Genomic DNA, 25,829 nt, shown 5'->3' with positions numbered 1-25,829 from the left:
AGCAAAATTAGTCAACTGAGGGTATTTGTGAACTATGAGAGGCAGAACCAGAGATCTGCCATAGAAGACAGCAACAGATATAATACAGTTCTGTAGTATGGTTTTGCTGTGATGAACTAGCAAAAGGCAGTATTCTTTCATAAGCTGCCAAAGCTGGCTGAAGAGAGTATCCAGTAAAAGACTGTAACTTAGGACCAGTTTTCCAATTGCTTGGGCAGTTTCTGATATGTACAGGTAGCAGTAAAAAATGGTGGATTCATATTTCACAGAACTCAGGTTGAATCCAAACATTGTTGAGGGTGTCCTGAGAATTATTTGTGGAGTTTGCATATACATTTTTTCCCTTTGACAATCCCTGCAAGGAATCTGCAAGGAATTCTTTGTTTGCTCCATGTGGAAATTTTTGGTTAAACTGGTTTATGTTTACAGAATCAAAATCAAAATTGGTAAACAGAGAGAGGGAAAGCATGAAAACTGATGTACAGCAAAGAGCACACAATGAAGTACCAACATTCATTGATACCAACAAAACCTTACCCACTAGCCTTTGTTTATTCTCCCCCATGTAGTGTGTGCTCTTTTTTTCTCTCATTTTCCACAGCCTAACAGATGGGTAAACTGAGAGGATCTATCTCTATAAAACAGGGAATCCATTTTAGCAGGTTGACTGAGTTAGTTGGCTAGTCCTCCCATTGGAGCAATTTGCTAACAGCAGGAGTGTGTCCAGCAAAATGTAGTTCTTCACACAGACCTCCCAAGTTGTCCCATCTCTCCATCAGAGAAACTTTTGTGGGGCCTGGGGAAGGGAGAGTCCTTCTGTGAAAATAAAAAATAAAAATGCCATGTCTAGGTGGAACCCTGGAAAAATTCCACAGAAGAAAATCTCATTATAAACCCTTTCCCTACACACTCTAGGGCTAATCTGAAATATTAAAGAGGGAGACAGAACAGAGGAAGAGGGTCAAGAATGCAGGGCTCGGAGCAAGGGAAATCTGGAGTCTTTTCCTATCTCTTGTTCAGGCTTTCTAGGAGATCTTCAGCAAGACACATAGCTCCTGTGCCTCACTTTCTCCTCTGGAAATAAAAATGGCGTAATTCTACTGATATCCCTCCCAGAACCATCTGAAGGGATTATTCATTAGTGTTTATAAGAGTATCTGAATCATGGATTTTTGAAACAAATAAAGTAAGTATGGCACACACTTCAAATGGCTAATGCAATGTGCGAGACAAGGATAAATAAGCAAGCTTAACCCTAATGGCTGTATTCAGCATGGTGTTCAATGCTCCACTCCGAGATGCCGGCTTCATGTTTTCGTCAGCATACATACACTGTAAAATCTATCTTAGATCCACCGACTGGGTTCTCCATTGACAGGAACTGAACATGTTCCCCCAGAGAACTGTATTTACCTTAGTCAGTCATTAAAGCTAGCAAGAGTATAGCTAGCAAGGTATAGAAAGGCAGTTTTGGCACTGTTAAAAAGGTTATATGGGGGTGTACATCTGACTTGGCTTTCAGAAAAATAAAATGGCTTATGGTGGAGGGGAGACTTTAAAAGTTCAATTTATGCACCTAGAGTACTAAGCTGTTTGTCTCTATGTTCCTTAAAATATGTTTTGCATCTCTGAAAATGCACACAGGAATATTTTTGGAATAAGGATATGCTATGGTATCCCATCAGTTCTATAAGTGAGACTGAAAAATACCAGGTTCTCACTATTTCTTTGCTCTAATCCTTGTTTTAATAGAGATATGAGTTCTGGGAGCCCTGTATGACTTCATGCATTTTTTTTTCCAGGAGTAATGATAAAGAAGTAACATGAAAGACCAGGCCAAACCAAATCTTTGAGCCAGGAGATGAACCAGATAACTTAGACATGTATTTTCCAATTCACTCCTATTTGTGCTTACAAATTATTGGCAGTGGAAGTGCTCACTTGAGTTCCCAAATGCCCATACAACTGGAAATCTCAAAGGCACAACCCAATGAATGGGCAATTTTTCAAGAAAAAGGAAACCAGAAAGCAGCAGCCTGTTTGGCTCTGAAGCTGTAGAGCATCTATGGATCAACATGGCCGAGTGGGAGTAACTTTTTAATTCATTTCATTTATTTTTAAGAAAAACATTTGCATACAGAATTTGCCAGGATGTATGTTAGTCAAAATGTATTGTGTTCCCCTAGAAAAAGCCAGGGAGGGAGAAAATGAACTGCAACTTTCCCTAGGCTTCTGCAACATTGCAGCTGCTCTCAATTAAAGTGAGCAGTGGTTTCTAGGGACTGTATCTATGGTGTTTATCTTCCAACCATTTCTTTATTATTTTGCAATGATTTCATGACTTGCAATTGTAGCTCAATAAAGGGGTGTTATGGTAGTGACCATATTGTCTGCATATTTCTTCCACTGAGAATCCCAATGTGCATTATGTTACTCTCAAAGATTTAAGGTATAGCTATCTATAAAGTACCAGAACATGAACAAGAGTTAAATAATGAAGCCTTTGTTTAAAAATGCATGTCCACTACATCCATAGAAAGCACCCTATGTTAAGGGACAAGAGAAGAGAGAACTTATGTGCTCTCAGGAGTCTGGAAGAAGATACGTGGCAAATCACTGTCACTAGGTTAGGCATAATGGAAAATGTTACACACAAACAAGTCCTTGTATTTAAAACTCCATGTAACTGATGGGGTTTCATCCTGCTGCATCATTCTTTCCATGCCACTTCCTCTGAAGTGAATGGGGGACTTCCATGCAACTTAGTGGCTGACTTGGGCATTAAAATGCAAGAGTTAAAAAGGGACATTTTGTCTGCACAGGATGAAATCCACTAATCAATTCTAATTCCATCCCAAATGGTTCCTGAAAGTCGGTCTATTCATATTTGTCTATTTTCTGTTTGTCACCTGAAATCACTGGTCAAGGCATTTGGTGGGCTGTCAGAAGACCTGTGTTATACCCTGTCTGTGCTTTGGGCTTCTTCCTTGACTCTGGATGAATTTTTACATTTACCAGCCCTGTGTGAAAGGGATGGTCACAGTCTCCTTCCTCCCATGCTTTCCACAGTACTAGCAAATCATTACTCCTCTTGTTTGGATGCACTGTACAGCCAGGCAGCTCTGTTAGCTGCTGAGTAAGGTAAAAATAAGCACCTTACGCTTATGATGTAAGGTAAAGAGGAGGCTCAAAAACAGGAGTAAGTATCTAGAGCTCTGTTATCCACACACCGTCAGCCCACATTGCCTCAGCTGCAGCTCAAAGGATCCACAGAGTGGGTGTCTGTTGGCCATCTGGGCTATAGTATGCTCAGCCCCATGCATGCCCAATATGAACAGAATCTCAGTGCTTTCAGGCTCCAGAGCAAGTGGGTGCTCAGGCTGAAGTGACCTTTTCAGGCACAGACAAGGGGTTACAATGAACATGACTGGTGAGCCTAAGCTTGAGAGCCAGCTGAGCTTGTCCCTTGGATAACAGTACAGATATATCCCAAAAATCCAATAAGGTTTATCCCCTGCCAGGACTACAATGCCAGCTACAGAACATAAAAAAACATAAAAATCAAATCTCCAGACCCTGTAGTAGATGTGATCATACCAGGAAAAAAATGATTTCTCGGGATGGTGTAGTCCATTTTGAAAACTGCTTTTAAAGAAGAGCTCTGCCAGTAAAACCTCAGAAATGTCAACAAGCCTATCATTTGACCAATATGAGATCTATAAAACGCTATACTAGTTTGGTTCACAGAGCTTAAAAGGAAAGGGTTAACCTACAAACATTTCCCCCAATATAAATATAAATTATCCAGAGTATTTAGTCAGAAGACAATGTAGTAAACATGCCCATATCATTAGATATGCTCATCTTTGGACAGTTCAAAACACTCTCTTTCCACACAGCAGTCAACGCAGAAAAAAGGTAGTGACTGCAGGTTACCAATGGGCAGGGATGAGAATGCTCTTTCTAAACCTAGCATTTCAAGGTGACTACTGCTAGCCAATATAATATATAAAAGATCACACTTTACACTTGCCTGTTGCATTATTCTATGTTAATACTGAAACAATAACTTACAAATAGAGCACAGTATGTAAGAGTTGTCCTGTGCTGTAGCTAAAATATTTTGGAAGATGCAGTTGTTGGAAACCTCTATATTCCAGAGAAAGAGCCAAGCAGCAGAAACAGGGAAAGCAGCAGAGTCTGTGGTTCAGGATGTCCCTGTCTATTTTTTGTAAGTACTTCATACACTTGCAGCCAGCCCTTGTTAACTCTAGCCAACTCTTGTTATTTTGTATCCTGTGGCATCAACCCTAAGAGTACAGTAGACTACTAAACTGATATCTCATAATCTCAGGAGCTGAAGTACTGAAAAAAGAAAAAGGAACAGAGATAAATTTGTATCAACAGATGTATTTTACAACTAATGATCATCAAGTCGTGACATAGTTTTAACTACCCACAACCCCCTTTATAATGATGGCCCCATAAAATGCTGTCTAAGTAAAAAATAGCATCATTATACATAAAATGGAAAGCAAATGGCTGAGATTTTTGAACTTGAAGCCACTGGTGGAACAGAATGATTGCTTTTGAGAGCCAGTCTCCTATTTGGCTAGACATATTCCTTTGTAATGTTTTACTGCATGATTAGATGGTTCAAAAGAGTCAAACGTCTGAGGAGTGACTTCCCTTTAAAAACACTGGCCCAGATGTTCTCCTCTACCAGAAGGAGCAGAGGAGGGCAAAACAAACTAAGACAGGGCCTTGCATACTCTCTGGTACAATGGAACAAAATTTTGTACTAGCAAATCTTGATAACAGTTCCATTTTGAACATAGGCTACTGATTACTTACCAATAGCCACCCCCAGTATAAGCTTTTTCATTATGTTCATTATGGTTTCACTCCTCAGGCCTCCATCTCACATTGCTCTCCACACTGTCCAGTTCTCCAGCATGACTTTCTGCCTCCCTGAAGATGGCTCCCTGATTCTCAACTCCCTTGAAAACTGCAAGACCATCTGCAGAACTCTATGGATAAACTGAACACCGCAGTTTACTTCTTTGAGTGCTACTGTTAGGGGCTACTTGCTGACTTGGGCAAGAACTACTGAATGCCTGATACATGCAAACATTTTGGCTAGAAATGTTAATAGCAAACAAAGGAGAAAAACAGGGAGCAAAATTAAAAAGACAAATCCCCAATTGTTTGGCACCTCCACTGAAACAGAGGTTGAAATTCCAGGGATGCCAAATTCTGGGGAGCTTTCAGTAAGTGACCAAAAATTCTCCAGTACAGAAGAAAATGAGGTGTGGTGACTGTAAAACACCCTTTCTGTGAAGTCTCTCCATTAGCTTTGAAGAAAAGGAAGCAGCCCAGTGGAACAAGTTACTTTTCACTATCGCATGGATTCCCCTGGGGATGTGCGGGAGAGAATTATTATCTCTACTTCATGACTGCATCTGAGTTGGATGAGAAATCCAGAGAATTATACATGAAATCCATGGTGTCCAATGATGAAGGACTTGACTAAGTTTGTCTTCTATGGATCTTGAGCTTATATATTTTCTAGCTATTCCCACTGACAACACATTCACACTTTCAGGACTCTCTGCATACCTTTTTCTAAGGACCGTGTATCTTTTGTCTGTGGAACATGGGAACTAATGTTTTCCTCCTGATGCTGTAGGTAACTGTAGATGTCTGCATCAACCACGATGATGAAAGTTAACGAATTCATCCATCATACTGTGACTCACCTGGCCAAATGCAGACACCTACAGTGTGGACACCTACATCAGATTTAATAGTTGAGACTATTAGTCAATGGAAAGAAAGAAGGCATAAATCATCTTGCTCTAAAATAAACACCTAAGATAATGTTGAGGAATTGTGCTCTGAAAGTATCTGTTTCTCTCCTAAAAAGGAGCCTGGGGTGACTCTCAGACAAACCAAAATAGGTGAGGTGAATCCCAATCCTGTGTTTAATGTAAGTCTGCCAAGTGCTGAGCAAGGTAAGGGTAATGCCATTTTTCACTCTGATATGGAAATTTAAAGCACTGGCATCAGACCTAACTTCAAAACTTTGCTGGCAGGTACAAAGCATACTCCTATGTGGATGAGAGACATGGATGAACAAGTCTGTCTCACAAAAGTTCAACAGCTTTCAGGGCAGTGCCTGCACCAGGGCAAACAGAAAAGAAAGAATAAACAGTGTTGATCCCTTGGATTGAGCACAACTTTCTAACACCAGGGAGAATTTTGTAGCACTCTCAAAATGGAGGCAAGATAACAGGTTCCCTAAACAAACTATGTTTTGGCAATCCTGGCTCAAGAGAAAGAGAAATCAAGCCATAGGAACTTTCACAACACAGGAGTGCCCAACTGAGGACCTTTGCAAGTCAACAACTCATAGACTTTCTTTACAGTAAGTGTCATTCATGGGATTTGTCTTATTTTTGGGTGCAAATGATATTAGAAAGCTTTATTCATGGATGCAGGTATTTTTCACTTGTTTTATCAGAAGTATTGGGGTACTGGATAATTGATTGGACTACAGGATATTTCCAAGATTTACTATTGCTACAAATTCAGAAGTGATGGTTTTGTTTTCTATTGTTAGATGGGCTGTTTAAAAGTTTAAGAGAAATAGCTAATTTTCTATCTCATTCTGATGGACAAGCTTATTTAGATCATCACTTGTTAGTGATCATCCTTGTCAGAAAGGCCAAAGATGTGGTGACAATGGAGGGAGAACAATCAATTTCCTCTTCAGAGCAAGGTGGGAACATATTGGCAGCTTAGTGTGAGGTAATGTCCACAGCTGCTGCCTGTGTTGTACGTGTTCTAAGGATAAACAAATTAGTTTAGTTTTGATTATTTGACAGTCTTGTACCTTTCATAAGTCTCTCTCTCTCAAAGAAAGTCATTCAAAACTATCAGCAGCTCCAGAAATTCCTTTACGGACCTCTCCTTTTTTCTGGAGTAATAAGGGTTTCAAATATTAGGGAATTACAGTTTATCCAAAGGTGGATAAACTTTTTGATTCAAGCTATAAAACGTTCTTTAATACAGTTCAACAAAGCTGGACAGATGGTACTAACAGTACAGAAAAGAACAAACCTAACCAATTCTCAAAGATTTTTTTCCTTTTTCATTTTCTTTGCATTGTTACCAAACTCATTTTTCCATACGTATTAGAAAAATCTGTCTTAAAGTCCACTTTAAGAGAAGAGATGGATATGGCTTGAGCCTTTCTAACATTCTGAACTATCATGTAGCAGCTATCTGACATATTTACTGAGCGAAGAACCTTTCTCAGACAGCACGACTACAAGTGTAAGCAATATCATTTCCATCCATTCCATAGTTACCATCTCCATCCCATAATCTGAGCAAAACCATATTACAAAATATCGCTAATTCCTGCCTCCTTTTCACTTAGAAAAAAAATAGAATAACTAAATAGGTCTGATCATGACAATCAGACAACTTCTGTCAGATCCCTTAATGCCATCTGTGCTTCTACCAGTCTGTAAAGAGTGCCCCCCAAAAAGCTACCAGCTGCCAACAAAAAGCAAAATGTGAGATAATTAACCTCCAGAGCAACAGTTTTAACTAATCAAATAACTTTTCTCATGGGCCCTAGTTTTGCAAGATCCTAAGGGTAATCTATCCCTGGTCTCAACAGGAGGATAAGCATCATGAAGGGCAGGTCTTTAACACAAAAATTAGTCAGGAGAAGGTCCTAAACAACCTGAAGATTTCTACGTGTTGTAGAGTTACTGAATCTTAATCTATTTTTGTATTCTTCTTCAAACTCTAGCCATTCCCATAACTGGAATGTATTCCACTTTGCCACAGTGACAAGAAGACTGATTGCATCAGACAGACAAACTTTTTAAAGGCAATAAAACAGACCATGTTCTTTTAAGAAGCTCTCTCCTACCTGAGAGCTTCATACAATCAAAAAAAAAAAAAAAAGAACATGAAATCTATACAATTAATGTGTTCCACAAAAGCCACCAACAATAACCTTCTTTATGAATAATAGAAATTGGTGGCTTCACTTTAACTAGTTAACATAGCCTAGTGGTATGGTACAACCTCAAACAAGAAGCATGTTTTCAATACTTTTCTCACAAATTACACCAAAGTGTCTAGATATTTACAGATGTGCTGGGGCAGAGTGGTTTGTTCAGTAAGAGCCTGAAGCTGATAGACAGAATTTACTCTGTCTAGTCATTTCTTCTCACAGAATGCATTACATTAGATTTCTCTTTTCAGATTTCTTCATACTTATTTAAAAATTTCTGTGCTATATTTGCAGGGTTAATGGATTATCATTTCAAATACACTCTATGATTAGGCTAGTGGCTGCCAACTATCATCGGCATTTCTCTGTGACTCTGCTTTCAGAAAATATTCCAATGGAGAGCTCTAACTGCCTTTTATAACCTAGGATAAAATCATTGTTCCATTGAGTCAATAGGACGCATGTTACTGAGTTCAACCACACCAGGACTCTGTCCCACTTTTTGGGTCCCTAAAGCAAAAGGCAGGGTGACAGTCACACTAAATGAAAACAAGTTCTGAGATTATTCTATGCTTATTCTGACATTTTTCTATGCTTAGATATAGCTCTTTCAGTTGTTTAATATGCAAAGAACTGGTGTTGATCAGTATGCAAAGTTTTGGGAAAATAACTGCCATAGAGTATTGGTTGGATGACACTCCTTTGAATATCTACACACACATATCCAGGGAAAAGGCTACAACCAACAGCTTTTCCCAATATCACTCCTGCCTCACCCTTCATTTATCTTCCAGCTTCCTACTCTGCTATTCCAGCTTCTCCTGGCCTTCCTCTCAAAGCCACTGGAGCAAATGGGAGCCACCTGAGTATGCTGCCTCTATTTCCAGCTCATTTCTTTTGAAAGCATGCCCTCCATTTGTCTAGCAGTGGGTAAGAGCCTGCAACTTTCTACAAGGGCAGTTGCTATAGCAGGAAAAAAAGCAAACCAGGATGAGCATTCAGCTGTACAAAGGCTGTGGAACAATGTTAAATTGCACCATCTGTGGCTTTCACTTGTGTGTGATTCTGCAAAAGGCCTGGGAAGGGGACTGGAGGTATAGCATGAAAAATGGGAATAACAGGTGCATGTTATAGCAGTATTACCCAGCAACACCTGTAACTGATAGACCAGAGCATGAGATTACTAGGGACTTCTAATAAATGGACACTGTCTTTCTCTATAATTGTCTGCTGGAAAACTTCTTTCTAAAATCTGTAATAGATGACTATAGCATGGAGGCCATGCTGGCACTTTTCCAGCCAGAGAACTCTTACCTCCACTTCAGACTTTTCCCAAAGCAGCTGCACTAGATAAGCAAAAGATTAGAGTGGATGTGTGTGGACAAAATCTGAATGGGGATGGAAAACAGATTGCATGTGTGTCTGGAGCAACATCACTCTGGGAGGAACTGCAGGAACCAGAGACTAGGCAAGAGTGTTATGGCTGAAGCTGCACTGAGAAAATGGGGGAGTGATTTGCTGATGATGGAGCATGGGAGAGGATCTGTGAGAGGGAGACAAAGTGAGTGCAGGATTAGAAAGATCATATAAGACAAGAGAAGTGCATGGAAGGGTAATTTCACTTAAGGCTAGGCTGAGGGTAAATGTTTGGAATCAGGCTCTGCATTAGGGTTCAGGAGTACAAGAAAGAAGGAAGCAAGGCAAAGCTGTATTACAATAGAGTAAAGCAGTGCTGTAGAATGCCTCTAAGCAACTCCATTAAAACCCAGGACTTTCTCCCCATCCCACACAGGTTTAACTGCTTGACACACTGCATATGATTCTATACTGTACTTCCAAGTAAGTACAACTTCATCTCAGCACATTTTCAAGAATATTGGTTTGGCCATTTTAAAAGTTGGAAGCCAGTACTGGTGTGGGAGCTGCTCTGTAGCTGAAAACTAGCTGTTTTATAAAACCAGTCCACAATGATTAGCCTCTCTAAAACTGTTTTTGTAGTAACAATCAAGAAGTTGCAAATTGGCTACTAAACATGTAAACATGTCATACCTTCATACGTAAAAAAGTTTGTGGGTGAATTTGGTGCATATGAAAGCAAAGGACAAATTGCACTGGCCTGAGTCAAGAACAACTGCGGGCATATACTGTGCAAACTTTCACTCACAGCTGTCAGTGCATCCAAGTTCTTGTTTGCAGCACTTTGATGTGAGGCTGGAGCAAACACCTCTGCATGGTTCTGATCCTGCCTCATTCTCCTCCCATGAGTATTCCCACTGACATCAATGAGTATGGTCAGGCTGCTCACAGGAGTAAGGGTCTGAAAAACAAAGTTATTCCTGCCTCACACAAACCAAATTAACCTAGAATCCCACCTACTGGAACTCTAAAAAGCACAGGTACTTAGGACTGACTGATGTCAACTTATTTGACTTTTACTATCATTCTAAGAGGTTTCCGTGTACCATTCCTTACCTCAGCTGTTTTACTCTGTCAGTTGTGCTAAACACCCACTGATCTGTCTGGGTGGCTATGCCCTTGCCGTGACAATGAGATCACCAGTGGGAGAACATTCATTGGGAATCAGAACAAATTGTAGTATAATTGCCATTTATACTCAAGAAGGCAAAACTAACCATCACCATTAACTGTTACCAATGTGCCCCATCCTTCCTCACATTTTGCATTATTGTTCTCATATGCCACAATATCCACTCAACTGGTCCATACCAGATAATCCACTGTGGTAGAATCATAGATTGTAATATTACACTGTAACGATTTGAGTTTTCGGGACTAGACAGGTAGGTTTATTTGGGCTCAGATTCTCCATGGAGCATGTGCGGCTTGTAGCATTCTAGCCCCAGCACGTATTAATGCAGTTACTGATGGTCACCTTGGCATTCCCGCAGCAAGAAGGAATTCCTGAAGCATTCCTGCAGCAAGATTCATGGCTTCTTTGGGGCTTCTCAGACATCAAAATGAGGTCTCAGCTCATCAGCTAATGAGACCCATAGGCCAATTCACATACCTAACAAACAAAAGGAAGCAACTTTCCCATTTAAACAAATGGCTCTCAGACGACAGATCTACCCCCAAATTCAGCCATGGTAGTTAATCAGAAGTGATACAGACACCAACATTCTGAACTGGCCTTGAAAAACAAATCCAGCAACCTGCAAATACCGGAATCTCTGTTGGCTGAAAACTTAGTTATGTCCCTCATTTTTTCTACATTTTTAAATCATTTTATAAAAAATTTGGTTGAAAATGTTGAAATGAAGTATTCTGATACTCATGAATAAAAATTTTCAGGGAACTTTCTGTTTCAGTAAAGGTTTTAACATTTCATCCCTCTTCTGGATGATAAACATCAAAATATTGGAGTTTCCTGCTGAATTAATTTTTCCTTCTCCAATCTACATAATGCATTTCCACTTGAGAATGTCAAGTATTTCATTCCAGTTTATTGATTTGAAATCATAAGTTAAACACTATTTGTTCAAAACTATTCCATACTCTGAGACATGTGATAAACTTTGTGGATGTATTGATTGTGGGTTCTGCTCTTCCCTATAGTCCTTGCTGTCTGCAGATGAATTACACATTCAAAGAGGCACCTGGCTCAGGCAGATACAGATACTATTAACCTGACATTCATGAATTCTAGTTCAGCTTCTTTGAGATATTCTAAATCTTTTCTCAAGAAAAAAGAAAAAATCAGTGAAACCTCATTTTCTGCCATTTTTATGCACCTGTAATTAAAAATAGGTCTGGGTTCTTTCTAGGTCCTGCTACACACAGCCCATGGGACTTTGCCCAAGTCTTATGTACTCAGTTTCTGTCCGTGTAAAATCAGAATTCTATCTGTTTGCCAGATATATTGCAAGACTAAATTGTCTGTAGGGAGCTCTGATTTCCTTGGGTTTGCGTAGGAGAATGTAAAGTCCTACTGCAGATTTGACATACTGTACATATGTATCTCAGTGCAGATGTGAGAAAACATTACTGACTTTCTTAATGCTTCCTCAAAGTGCGCCAGAATGACTTGAATACTTGAAAGTGCCATTACATGATTAATTAAGCTATCTGTGAAAAGTATAAGCTATACAAGTCTTTGCTAGCACTCTTCTTACTGGTCAGTGGCAGCAGTAAGTTCAGAAAGCCTTTGTTGACACTGTAACATGCCACCTGAGTGCTACCAGTCCTTCACAAATTGCCCTATAAAAGAGGGCAATTTTAGTAGGTGTGATTTTGCTAAACTTTCAGCATGTGTACGTGCTAGGGTAGCTTGTCAGGCTAATAAAACCTCACTGAATTGAATTAAAACTGAACAGTGAATGACCTGCAAGAAAACTGCACACTATCTGGTGCTGCCTTTAGCTTAACAGCTAGACAAGTGATCCACCATGCAAGAAACTATTTTTCCAGTTTCCCAAATTTGGCAAGTGGAGCAAAATGCAATACAACATAGCCTCAGGTCACGGGACCATTCCTGGAGACTGAAGCCAAGGAAAATTTTGTCCTAAGGATGTGATCTGCCTGTTCTTTCTTCAAAAGATAGGTCTGATGACATTAACACCCCTTCAAGAGCCTGATCATACAGTTGCCATTCTGCATTCTCTCACAAACAACAGTTCTGGAAGCTCAAGGAATGTGATCTCTTGCATCTGACAGGAAAAAAAAATCTTTTATTTCTCAGCTGATTGAGTCATTTGTTCTAAGCACAGAAGTATAAAAGGGGTTCCCTTTAACAGATAAATCTTCTTCTCTTGTGCTCAAAGGAGATGCCTGCTGTGGCAGTTTCACTATCTATCCGAACCTAGGACTTCCAGGAGATACTGTTTAACTGAAGCAGTGATGCACAGAAGGCAGAAGAACAGTCATTCCTACAAATCTCTCTTACATCCAAGAGGAGTTTTCTACCCTGTAAACCTTCACAATCTGTAGAGTGTGTCAGAAACTGGAGGGCATTCAAAATTCACATTTCCACCTGCAAATCCCTCTCCCTAAAAGAAATATTTCCAGGAAAACACAGAGAAAAAGCTCATTAACCTTTCCTCCCCAGCTCTTCAGTGAGCTTTCCATATGAGGAAGCAGTATGAATCAAGGACCCTAATACACCACGGACTGAAACATTCACATGATGTATACCAGAGCCCCAGCTTTGGTACCTAGAACTCAAATTAGAGATTAGAGATACATGGTAACAAGCACGAAGACACATCCCTACTGGCTACAGATAAGCTAGCTCAGCAATAGACATTAATCTTTCCAAAGCCAATTCAAACTTGCGGTTATTAATTCGGCTCAAGTTCTAATTGCTTTGGACAATAGCATATAGCTAAGCTTTCTGCTAATATTGCCAATTTTAGACCAAACCACAATCCTTTTGGAAACCTGTCACCATAAGACTAGGAGGTGTGGATATGAAGAATGAATGTCAAGAGGAAGGTAAGATATTATTGTATGATACCTAAAATTCAAAGTTTACTCCAGGCCCTCAGACACTTGGGGAAAAAAAAACCACTTTCTCCCACACACATTTTGAAGACACTCTGCTCAGCTCTAGCACTGATTTTTTTTTTTTAACAGGCATTTCGCTATGTCTCTGTGTTGACTTCTGATGATATTTGTCGTGACCAAAATTATAGTTATTTATGACATGAGAGCACCCAGGGGTCTCAAGGAAGAATTTGGATGTCTTCAAATACAAAGCAAGTCTCAGTCTGTCTCTGTCTCTCTTCTTCTCTCTATGTATATAGACACAGCAATACAGAATCATATCTGAGATCTGTGTAGTCCAGGAACTTGCTTCAACCAGTGGAACCAGATATCTCAGAGTTAGCTGCAAGAAGTCTGTCGTAGGCAGCTGTGGGATAGTCTGCCCTTGTGAAATTGCATCATAACCCCTAAAAAGTTGACTTGAACTATGGGCCATACTGAACTATGAAGCATCAGGTTTCATTCCCTATCCAAGCTACTCCTCTTCTAAAGCATTAACTGTGATAGGGGATGCTTCTGTTATTGTGTTTACCCCACTTTGAATACTTTACTATCTTCCTCACTGGAAGATGTTGGTGAAGACTCAAGTTACACAGTCAACACCTCCTTGTATGAGGAAATATTTTCTTGGGCTGGTTTTGAGTTTGCCATCTCTCACTGACTGCTTCTTGTGAAAGAGGCTCCCAGTCAAGCTCAAGATTATATTTAACTATTTTTACCATAACCCCTCTTATTTGTCTTCTAACTGGATCATTTCCAGTCCTTCCAGTGTAACCTCAGTCTTCCCATGCTCCAGCCCTCCTGTCATATCTCCAAAATGGCATGACTAGAACCACATGCAGTATTCTCACTGAGGAAAAAAGCTGCCAGTTTCACTAATGGTACAAAACATTTTCTGTATTGTTCTCCAGCCCGTTCTTTACATAACTTTGATTTTTTTCTACAAACACAGCCACACACACCTCCACCTTGAAGACTTTCCAGCCTAATTAAAAATGCCTTTTCTTGACAAAAAAATAAAATACACATGGAAGATAGGGAGGAAAAATGTGATACCCAAGCAAAGTCACTAAGATGACAAAAGGTTAGTTTCATGTTAGTTCTGTAATTTTCTTTAACAGAATTGCTCTATTTATACTGGAAATGCTTAGGGAATGATTCTCCATCACCTTGGTGCCTTAATAGGGCAGCTGGGCATTCCCTGATGTAGGAAACCCCTGCACAGAATAAGGCAGTGTAGGAGGCCTTCTTAGGTGGCCAAGGCGGAAAGGAGCAAGTGGCATAGGATAGGCCCTTGGGAACTGTTCTAACTAGTGTAATTTAGAGCATTCCTGCTCTGAGTTATGCCAGGGGCCACTTTGGCATCAAGTCAACCTAGAATCCAGGGAGATGAAAAATGGCTCACAGCCACCTACCCCCCCCCCCCCCCCCCCGCCCCATACCCTGGGCCTGCACCATGTGTGGTTTGGCTGGCTTCAAGGATCTGGCCCTTAGATTTTTAAATAGAGTATTTCAAGATGAAGTTGAAAAGTGAAAGAAATCGGAGTATGGAAAGTAAAAAGAGTGGGAAAGTGCTAAAGGGAGAAATTAAAAAAAGGAGGGAAACAGAATGGGTGGTATTGGTAAGTGTGAAGCAGAGCTCACGTTTAGCAAACTGAAGGAGCACTGGGGAGGTCTGGGTTCAGTTCCCAGCTATGTCAGAGACTTTCTTTGTAATTCTAGGACTTGTCTATCAGGGCCAATTTCAAGGTGACCACTGAGCTTCTTTGACCAACTATGCTAAATATGTTTAGCTCATTCCCTGAGAGCTAACCAGCTTTGCCCACAAGCATCATCAGAGTCTGAGGTCAAAAGTGCCTTTCATCCATAAATAGCTGTAATAGGGAAATGCCTAGAAAGAAAGACACTACTATCTAGGGAGATTCCACAAGACATATAAATGGGATAGCTTTGGTGCCAGGCTGCAGACATGGCACTCAGGAAAAGATGCTCAGTGCTGTAGCTTCTCTCCTATCACATTACAAAAGAGATTGTGTCGTACCACACCATGGTGCAGGTCCTACTGCTCAGGTCCACTGTAAGTTTGTATTTGGTGTAGCCAGGACAGGGAGTAGGAAGTGCTTGTACAGCCGGGGGACCCTGAGGTTTCACCTTAAACGTCCATATATTCATCAAGATTTGCTTTGAGTCTTTCTTCACTTTGCTTCCTCACCTGTAAAATGAGGATACTACCACCCCTCTAACAGTAGCGTGGTAAGGATACATCCAAAAAAACATGTAAGTAGATTCCAGATACTGCAGTTACTGTATTTTATACACTGAGACAGAAAATGAGGTGAGAGACATCCATATCCAACAGTAATACGAAAAAGGAAGTTCAGCTTCAGATTTAAGTGAATGTTGACAGAGCAGAAAAAAAGGCACATCTCACTATTATTATTATTCAGAATGTACCCAAATATTAAAATGTTGGTAAAACTTTAAAAATTTTAACCTAAAAAGGTGCTAATCATACTGGAATCATACTATCCATACTTGCCTTGTGCCCCACTGTGCATCACCCCATGCCAATCAGCCCTGTTGTGCCCTTGACCCTGCCTTCAAGCCTTCTTGGTATTATTCATGCACCTTTTCTACCATAATGATGGGGCAGAGGAGATGGGCTTTCTCCTCCCTGTTTGAGCCAAGGTGTCCTTACCCTTGGCAAGGTGCTTAGAACAGGACCACTGGGCACATAGATGGAGGTAGGAGAGAGGTGCAAACAGTAATCCCTGGCACCTTCAGCATACCTTGTCTTGCAGCCTCTGCCAGAGGATGAAGTCTTCCAGGGATAAATCCTACTCTTCCAGCAAGATAAACTGGCAAACAAGAGTCTAACAAAGGAGAAAGGGAGTGAGGGAGGGAGGAAGAGGGAGAAAGGAAGAGAAAGACTTAGATTTCCCACTTATAGCACCCTAAACCTTACTGACCATGTCTAAAAGGTTTAACAGTATCACAGAAGTGGTAGGCATTGTGTTCTGTTTCTGCAGCAGCTGTGCAGAAGATCTGTATAGCCTGCCCACCACTACTGCTTGTCCTGTTTCATAGTGGGAGATGATGTCCAGCAGCCCTGTATGTGTTCCCTCCCACAAGCTGAGGCCTTTGTTAGAAGTGCCCAGGGAGAGAATCCTAAATTCTCTTGACACAGAGATCACCACACCCCAAGTTTCACCTCCTGTGCCTTTCCCCAAACACTTTCCAACCTAGACCACTATTCCAAACTTCTGTGCCTGAAGCCTCTCCACACCAGAATTCTCTCTTTATCAAATCATCTCAGGGACTCCTTTCTTCCAAGTATCATCCTCCAAATGGCCTTCTACACTAAGCTGCTCCACTAAGAGCCTCCATCCTGCTGCCATCCTATTCCTTGCCTCTCCCCCTGTGCTCCTGTTGCCACCCTCTCATTAGATACCACTTAGCACCAAGCCCACCCCTTGGTTAGTTCTCCCTGTAGCAAAACAAAACAAAGCAAAAATGAGAGAGGGAGAGAAAGAGAAACAGAGAGAGAAAGAGAAAGAAAGACAACAAAACAAAAAGCCCCAGTTCCCACTCCGGCGGAGATTTTAAAACACAGACTGCAATTATGAAATGTTGCCCAGATGGGACCCAGAGGGCGGGTGAGGGGAAGGAGAGCTGTCATCCAAGGGAAAAAAATCAGATGTATGGTAGCCCAACTCCTATAATACTATTCCTATTCCATGAGGAAATGTACAATGCAACGATAGTTCTCTTAGCCAGCATGGGCTGGGTTAATTGGATGTTAGGAATTTTTTTAAATAACCCATTCATTTGATAAAAAATTGAGCCCCAGTGATCACACCAAGTACAAATATTTCACTAGAAGGCTTGTTTCTAATTGACAGAAGTTCCTGCCTACTTTTAAGTCTCTACCCACTCTACCCAAAACAGTGAAAAAACAGCCTTGTTGAGAAAATGGTTACAATGTAAAACAATAGGGAAGTGCTTTAGTGTTTTCAGTTTTTCTCTGTATTTAAACAGAGCTGAATCATTTTTGCTGAAATAGCTCCAGAAAGAAATCACCCTGGGAAAGATACCAGACAGAAAATTACAGTGTAAAGGGTGAATAACTGAAAGGTTATAAGCAACTGAATGGAAAAGGGCTTTACAAAGGAAACTTTGGGGCTCCACCTGTACTATGTGTCCACGCATTATAATTAACCATTTTACTACTGCAGCACTGGAAGCTGACCATCACTGACTGTACAGGGGGAAAGATACTTTACGGGTTATTATATATGTGGGGAATGCTAAAATGCCATTCCTTCTCAAAAAAAAAAAAAAAAAAAGACTAAAACTCTGTTGTTAGCACAACATAGTTCACAGCTAAAGCACTGGAGATGCCTAACTGATTTGCTGTCATCTTTTCACCTCACCTCTATCTGAGGCTAATTAAGTTTCTATCAGAAATTTCAGTAGCTAAATTATAGTAACTGGCACAACAACCCAACATACAGAATAGTAGCATTTGCTCTAGCTACATACCTACTCTATCCTACCAGTTTTTTCTGTCAAGAGAATCCCAAGCTCGGAGATAGGAATCCTGGGCTCAAAGATAGGCTTGGTAGCAGCTTTCTTGTGCACCTTTCTACTGCCAGACAGGCATAAAGTGGGACTAGGGGGGAACCTAATGCCAGTTATTCACTAAATGCAATTATTTTCAGATTTGCTTGTTTAGCTAAGACAGAGGAATTAGTATGATACGATCAAAGGGCATTTAAATGGTTAATCAATACATATCAGTAAAAAGTAACACAGACATTCATCACATAAGGTTAAATTCAATCTTCTATCTGTACTATAAATAGCAAAAAACGCAAAAGAGTCAAGATATCAACTGTGATAGGCAGATGGGGGCGTAGATCTACTGCTGATAGAATGCAGTTTTCCGAATCTCATCCTGAAAATCTTACTTGGAAATATCACAAACCATCTTTAACCAAAATAGTTACATGCTTTTTCTACTCTGCTTTATCAAAACGGTATTCTAATCCAAAGTATTTCAGTGTAAGAGCACATTTCCATGTCTTCGGATATCCCTTCCTAGATGTAATTTTCACGTGTTGGCAGATATGACCAAACTCCCAACCGCAGCTGGCTTTAAATGGCAGATGTCCACAGAGTGGTATGTATTGTCTTGGCACCATTCGTACTCCCCCCTTCCTCCACTACTAAAACTGCATGCCATAGTAGATTGCTCTGTACTACAAACGATGAAGGACAATCCTTGGCTGGTGCCAAGCAGCTATTAGTCTTTCTATAGTAACTTGCACTGTAAACTGTACAGTACTAAAATTGACCTAGTGGACAAAAAAAAAACCCTGACCCACTATATGTGACTAGAATGCAACTATTTAGACAAGACAAGAGAGACAAAAACAGTGCAGTCAGGAGTCTGTGTGTTTGACTTGGGTGCATTAACGTCCCCAGCTCTCTTTCTTCCCTCCTTCCCTCCCTCCCTCTCACCCTTTCCACAAAGTCTGCATTTTATTTATTGATTGGATGTACTTTAGAGATTGGAGGGCTCTTCCCCTCACCCCCACCCCATCCACCCCCCTGCTCCTGAAGGAGGAGGAAGAGGGGGAGGAGGCAAAGTGGGTGCATTACGAGCTGATTGTGCTCTTGCCCCGACCTCCAACAGCCTGATCTGCCTTTGAAGTTTTCCACCCCTCGACTTGAAGTGAGATCGATTACAGAAGAACAACAGGGACAAAGAATCTGCTGCTTTACGTGCAGCCACTTTCCCACGATCAGGGCAGCCAGCTCGACAGCAGCAAGAGATCACCACTTTCCCTATGCTCCTCCTTGCCACCATTCAGAAAACATACAGCCCCCGCCCCAAACTCTCTGCTTCGCCGAAAAAGCTGGAGGTGGGGATGGCGAGCGGGGTGGGGGGCGAAGAAGGTTACAAAAATGAATCATGTTGCTTAAGGATGCAGGGACTAAGGGGTGACTTAGACAGTCTCGAGTTTTAAAAGGAAACAGGAAAATCGGTACAGAGTATGGGGGGGGCGTTTAAAGTGCAGATAAAAAATAAACACGCGTAAGTGGCAAAGTTTAGCTAAGCAGCAAGCAAGCACCTCCTTCCTGGATTGCTGCTGCGTTCAGGGCTCCACGCACGCACGCACACACGAGCACACACACGCGCACCCCTCGCGGAGCCACGGGGGTGTCAGAGAGCCAAGCAGAGAGCCCCTGCCCGCCCGGCTGATGGCATCTGCGCCGGGGACAGTTCAATAGCCAGAGCCGTACGTGTGTGTGCGGGCGCGACCTCATGAACGGGACAAACCATTTACCTTTGTGTCTGGTAAACATCTTTTCTGTGTCACTACCGCTGGGACAGTCTATAAACCAGGAGGGGAAGGAGGGCGGGGGTGTCGGGGGAGTTAAAAGGGCAAAACGGAGATTGTAAATGCCTTACCGAAACGAAAAGAGCCAACTCCTTCCAGCTCAAGGCAAGAGGTCCTAGACCTTGCCTCAGCAGGCGGGGATCCCGCTCCGCGGCCAGCATGAATGAGCGTTAAGGCAGGGCTGCGCCGCCATCCCCGTGACTGAAACTTGAACTGGCCCGCCGTCCCCCCGGCCCTCGTATCGATTGCGCCTATCACCCGAAGGGGAGCCAAGGCAGCACCGCCAACCTCCGGGTGACCGGGACCTGCCGCCTCCCCCCGCGGCCGAGCTGAGGGAAACCTGGGCGGGGGGGGAAGAACGCGGTGGGGAGCGCTCACCCCCGCACCTCACGGCGAGAGCGGAACCTGCCGGCCGCCGTCGCGCCGCGCAGCACGTCCCGCAGGGCCGCGGGGCGCTGCGCGCGAGCGGCCGTTGGGCGGCCGTTGGGTGAGGGGGGAGGAGGGTCGCGCGGCGGAGGGCGGCCCGCGCAGGCAGCGGCGCGCGGGCCGTGTTTGCGCAGCGGGGAGGCTGGCGCGGCGCGGGGACAAGAAGGCACCTTTTCCCTTCCTGGCCCGCTCTGAATGGAGAGATTTGTTGTTGAAACTCGGTTTGAACTCATCACATGTCGGCTGGCTTTTCCAAGAAAAAGAGAAGTGGTTAATTTGTCACTGGGCATCCAGTCCATTCATTAAAAAAAAGAGAAGAGGAAGAAGGAAAAAAAACAAGAAAAAGCCAGCTCAGTGCAGGGATGCAGGGACCCCCAAAGAAGGCGGCTGCGAAGGGGGATTTCCTCCCTCCTCCCCGCCCCCCGCGGTATTCTGTTTATGGACCCTGCCCCCCCGCCTCCGCGGCCGGGCTCCTCCTCCGCAGACTACACGGCGTCAGGGCTGCGAGCGAATAGGATGAACACAATCAATAGCCATGGTCACAAATTACTGCAGGAAGTGTTAGCTACACACCAGCTCCTAAACAAGATCGATTACTTTCCACTGCCGCAGCCCCAGAAAGGGCTCCCTCCGCCCCCGGCGCCCGCGCCCCCGCCTGGGCGGGCGGGCAGGGCCGCCGAGGGGAGGGCAGGGGATCCCGGCGCGAAGGAGCGGCGGCGCCGGGGCCGCGCTGCGTCCAGGTTGCGCGGGGCAGCCCGAGCCGGCGGCGCTGAGAGGCTCCCGGGCGCCGCCGGCCTCCCCTCGGCTCGCACCTAGGGTTTCGGGGTTGTTTGTTTTTTGCTTTTTTTTCAATAGGAAGCGATCGACACCCCCGGCTTGGGGCAGCGGCAGCGAGGAAGGTGACTAAGGCGCCGTCCTGCAACTTGTTCCGCGGGGGCGGGCGGCGGCGCCCCCGCGGGGCCGCACCGCCGGTGAGGCGGGCCGCCGTGGGGCCGCCGCCGGCCGGCACAGGAAGCACTGACTCAGCGCGGAGCCCCCGCCGGCGAAGCCTCGCAGCCTCTGCGTAATCGCCCCGGGAAGCGGGGCCTCCCCCGGCGGCGGCGGCGGCGGCAGGAGCCGCTGCCCGCCCGCTGCTCCCCTCTGCCCCCCCGCTGGGCGCTGCGGGCCCGGGGCGGCCGCCGCCCTTGGTGCCCCCGCCCCGGTCACCTGCGTCACCGTCGCCCAGCATTAGCCAAACCTGACAGAAACGGCAGACATCACAAATACAATGATTTTTCTTAAGTGTTCCGTGAAAAGCATCAGGATGGGCTTAAAAAAAACCAGACAAACACCTTGTTAGTGGCCACACACACACAGCACTGGCAGTGCACTCGGCTCCTTCGCGTACAAACCGATTTTCAGGAATGCTTCAGTCCTGCGGGAAGCATCACTTATTACCTCTATCTTTCTAGGCAACTGAGAATCCAAATGCCATATAGTGCTCCTACAGCAAAGGAGACTTCATCAGTCCTCATCTGCCTCTCACGGCGCTGCTTCTTGAGCCCTTGCACTTAGGTGATTGCTTGAGGAACAGCTTTAATTTAAGAAGAAATTACATTTCTACCCCTTCTGGTTGTAAAAATATTTGCTTTATATGGCAAAGGCTCCATTAGCTTTAGGGGTTTTTTGTTGTTGTTGACAGTTTCAACATTTGAAATATTAAGGCAGGTTCAATTTGATAATGTCTCCAAGTATTAGTAAAAACGGTAGTTTCATACTTTGCTGATAATTACCTTAGGAAGGTAAATAAGAATCTCGCTCTAAACGTGTACATTTATATAAGCATAATTATATATATCTACTATGCAAGCATACACTTGCATATCTGTGTAAGGTTGTAACGGGTAACCAGCAGTCTCTCAAAATCTGTGCTGATACGTTGGTTTAGATGAAGATTCATTACCCCTACAGTGATTTAACTGTAAGTAGGTGTATGTGTATTATTTACACATATTATATATGTATTATGTAACGATATGTATTATTATACATATAATGTGTATTTTGTACACATGTTACTGAAGATAGAAATACTGTAATTTAAAAAAATCAAGTTGCAAGATCAAGCATAAAAAGTTTAGAAAATAGGTTAAGACTGATGGTTTAATCTAAATTCATCCTCTGTCTATATGATGGTCTTTTAATTCAATGTTAACACACTTGTTTTTTCTACTGTACCTTTCCTTTCATGCTTAGGATACTTTTTGTTAAACTATACTATCGTTTTTCTATCCTTATTAAATATGTGACTTCTTGTATTGATTATTGCACACTATTTAAACCTCACATTGAATACAGAATATGCTCAGGAGACTTTCTGTTATTCTTTCATCATAGTATCTTATTATTGGACATGTTAATAAAATTATTCAGGAGACTTTCTGTTATTCTTTCATCATAGTATCTTATTATTGGACATGTTAATAAAATTATCTACACAACATCCTTATGGAGTTAGATTCCTGACTGGTATCAAACCATGGCAAGATATTGAACCAAAAGTGCAACTGTATCACCTCAATGCTTAAAAATTGGGCATTCTTCTCCTAGTGAGGTTCCATATTGCTTCAAAAGAATATTCAGAATTTGACCTTAATATCTTTGTGCTTCAGAGCTGTGAGGTGTACCTGTTTTGCAGTCACCATAGCTCAGGGATTAAACTACCAGCTCAAGAGTTGCTAGTAGTAATATTATATCAGTGCATTGCTCAGCGCAGATTAACCACCCAAGATCTTAGCCAGTCTGAAGCAAGTTTTATGGTGAATGTGCTTGCTGCTGTGTGCCTCCTGCCAGCAGAACTCGCACTGCCCAGCTGCAGATAGCTCAGATATCTGCCAGGGCTGTGCTGATGATGTGAACATACACTTTGTCTCTACTCCATTCTCAATTCTTTTCACACATTATTTCTTGTTTCTGCAGCCAATGGATAATACAGCTGTTTCACCAGACCAGCTTTCCTATCCTCTCCTCTTCACCTAATCTGCCATGATTTTTCAAAAATTAACAGAAAAAGAAAAAAGTTTTTTCTCTTGCTTTTTTTTTTTTTTTTTTTTTTTTTTTTAACAACGATGGCTTCATTTTAACTCTATGGAAGAAAACTTGGACCAAATGATACAAACACACTGATTACCTCTTTTGCCTCATTAGACTGACATCCCTGACATCTGAAAACATACTCCCGTATCGTTAGCTTCCACACAGATAAATGTATATATGGCAATATATACAGTATTAAGGAAGAAAAAAGCTGAAAAAGCCTATTTAAAAAGTGAAATTAAAGACATTCAGTATACAGAACATTATTACAAATCTTGAACTTGCTGTCACTACAGCACCATTAGTCTACATCCTTAATGTATGTCCCCTAACATACATCCGTAAGCAATGTACCTTGTAATTACCTCATTATGGTTAACTACTGCTGACCCCTGTGTGGAACATGTTAACATACAAAGCAACTGTGAAATACCTAGGATATTCACAGCAAGGGTAGCTGTGGGTAGCAAGGGTAGGTATTTCAGAACCAACTTAAAACTCCGTGTACATGATTTGTTCCACAAACTTCTCATTATCATAGGCTTTCCTTAACATTTAATTCATTGCCATACCATAAATGATATATTTCTTTAATGGGCAAAACAAAAAGCTATAATGTATTACAGATGGAGCAAATCAGAAAAGCTTATCATAATGCAAGGACCAGGCGGTGATCAGTAGGCCTAGTGTCTACTACTCAAAATTAAGTCCCTAGAATATTATGTCAGAACAGTGTATACTAGCTTTGAATTCTTGACAGCACTTTTATAGGAAATAATGAGCAGACTGTACCCTACCACAGAGAAACCACTCACTTCTTTTTTCCCACTACCGTACCTCCCCAAATCCCCGGGCAGTACTGCTGCTGACAGTCCCACAACCCTGGGGAAGGATAACCCATTTCTATCACAGTTTTTCTGTTCTAACTCCCAGCTTTTCCCATACGACTGACAAAAAGAGCTGGAAGCTCAGCCACTATTATGGTGTACCACAATTATTCATGCTACTGCATCTGTAGTTATTCCTCCAGCTCCAACACAGGAATATGATTATGCACTCCTCTCGTATGGGTTAATATACCCATGCACAAAATTATCCACCTGTCCTTCCCCCAGACACGATTTAGCCTGCTCCATGAAATACTTGAGTAGCTAACTTGGCTACGGCTATTTCTTTAGCCCTTGTCATATGCCCCCTGCTATTCCACCCGCTCTCTAGTGATGTGGTGAGCAGGAGACCAAGGCAGCCAGAAAATGAAGCCTAGGGGCACCTGGTGCCTTAAATGGAGGCCATTGGAGCACCTCTGGGAGACTCTCAACCCAGGAGGATGGTGATGACCAGCCAGGGGTGCTCTTCTTGCAGAGAGACGGTTTATCCCTCCAAAACCTTCACAGGGTCTGAAAGCCTATAACCTGTAAGGAAAACCATTAGAGCTGGCAGCTCCACTGATGGTTCTCAGTTGCTCAGTTTTCACTCTCTTGGCTCTTGTAATGCCATTGTTTCCCCTTGCTCCCCGGTTGCCATGGAGCTTTTCAAGCCAGACAACACCTGAATTTCTAATGCTAAAAGAAAAATATCACTTCAGGGTTTCTTTACGCATCATAAAGAAGTGCCAAAGGCCACATGCCACTCAGGCAAGCTGCGGTGTTGGCAGCCTGCGAGCCCAGGGGATCCTGGCTGTAATAAGAGCCAGCTTGCCCATGGGAGACGCTCCCATCTGCAAGCTACTGCCCTGGTGGGCAGCATGGGGGGCAAATAGGGTTGGTTTCCTCCTCACAACTGCTGCAAGTGTTTGGGGAAAGAAAGAAGGAAATCTAGGAACAGCCCCACAGCGCTTGTGCAGATAGATCTCCTTTCTTCTTCCTCTTCCTCTTTTTGAAGGACTGTTCACCCTCTGACTCCCTTCTTGGCTTCCAGAAATGGTGCTGGTCCACTGCCTAGATCTGATCCCAGTAACGTTGAAGAAAGCAGGGGATGACAGGTCTCTACAGCTCCAGGTATAGCCCAAGTGTGGCTATTTGAATAGATGTGGGAACTAAATCTGTCCTGAATTTAGGAGCTGGCACTGCTGGGGACCAGGCAGCCACCTGTCCAGCACTACATGCCCTCCCTTGCCTGGGTGCCTGCGAGCCTGGGCACAGGCATGGAGCAACTGCCCGGCACCAGAGCAGCAGCAGGCTCAGCGGGAGGAGAGGGAAGGGGTGGGCTGCCCCCACTGCCATCAGTCACTAGGAATTTCTACATTGTAAGAAAAGCTTAAGTTCTCAACAGTATCAGCGCATGAATTCTGTGCTGGGCTTTTTTTAACAAGAGCTTTTCAAGAAGGGGTGACAGCTACTTTACTCACTATAAATTCGTGGAAGTTGGTAGGACTGTAGTTGCCA

At 42.9% G+C, this 25,829-nt stretch overlaps 1 protein-coding gene and 1 long non-coding RNA gene across 2 annotated transcripts in view; one reads left to right on the top strand and one right to left on the bottom strand.

Moving 5' to 3' along the window:
* HMGA2 (high mobility group AT-hook 2) overlaps positions 1 to 20,157 on the bottom strand; it is a 163,558-nt gene extending 143,401 nt beyond the window's left edge. The window contains exon 1 of the mRNA XM_026092390.2: positions 20,016 to 20,157. The gene's annotated coding sequence lies outside the window, so the exon portion shown is untranslated. The remainder of the gene's footprint in view (positions 1 to 20,015) is intronic.
* On the top strand, positions 19,208 to 22,852 carry LOC135327838 (uncharacterized). The gene is made up of 2 exons (XR_010388257.1): positions 19,208 to 19,901; positions 21,226 to 22,852. It is a non-coding gene; the product is annotated as an uncharacterized LOC135327838 (long non-coding RNA).
* The last annotated feature ends 2,977 nt before the right edge of the window (positions 22,853 to 25,829 follow it).

This window comes from Dromaius novaehollandiae, chromosome 1, assembly GCF_036370855.1.
Source record: "Dromaius novaehollandiae isolate bDroNov1 chromosome 1, bDroNov1.hap1, whole genome shotgun sequence".
NCBI lineage: Eukaryota > Metazoa > Chordata > Aves > Casuariiformes > Dromaiidae > Dromaius > Dromaius novaehollandiae.
The sequence above is the reverse complement of the archived record's forward strand: the minus strand, read 5'-3'. Positions and strand labels throughout refer to the sequence as shown.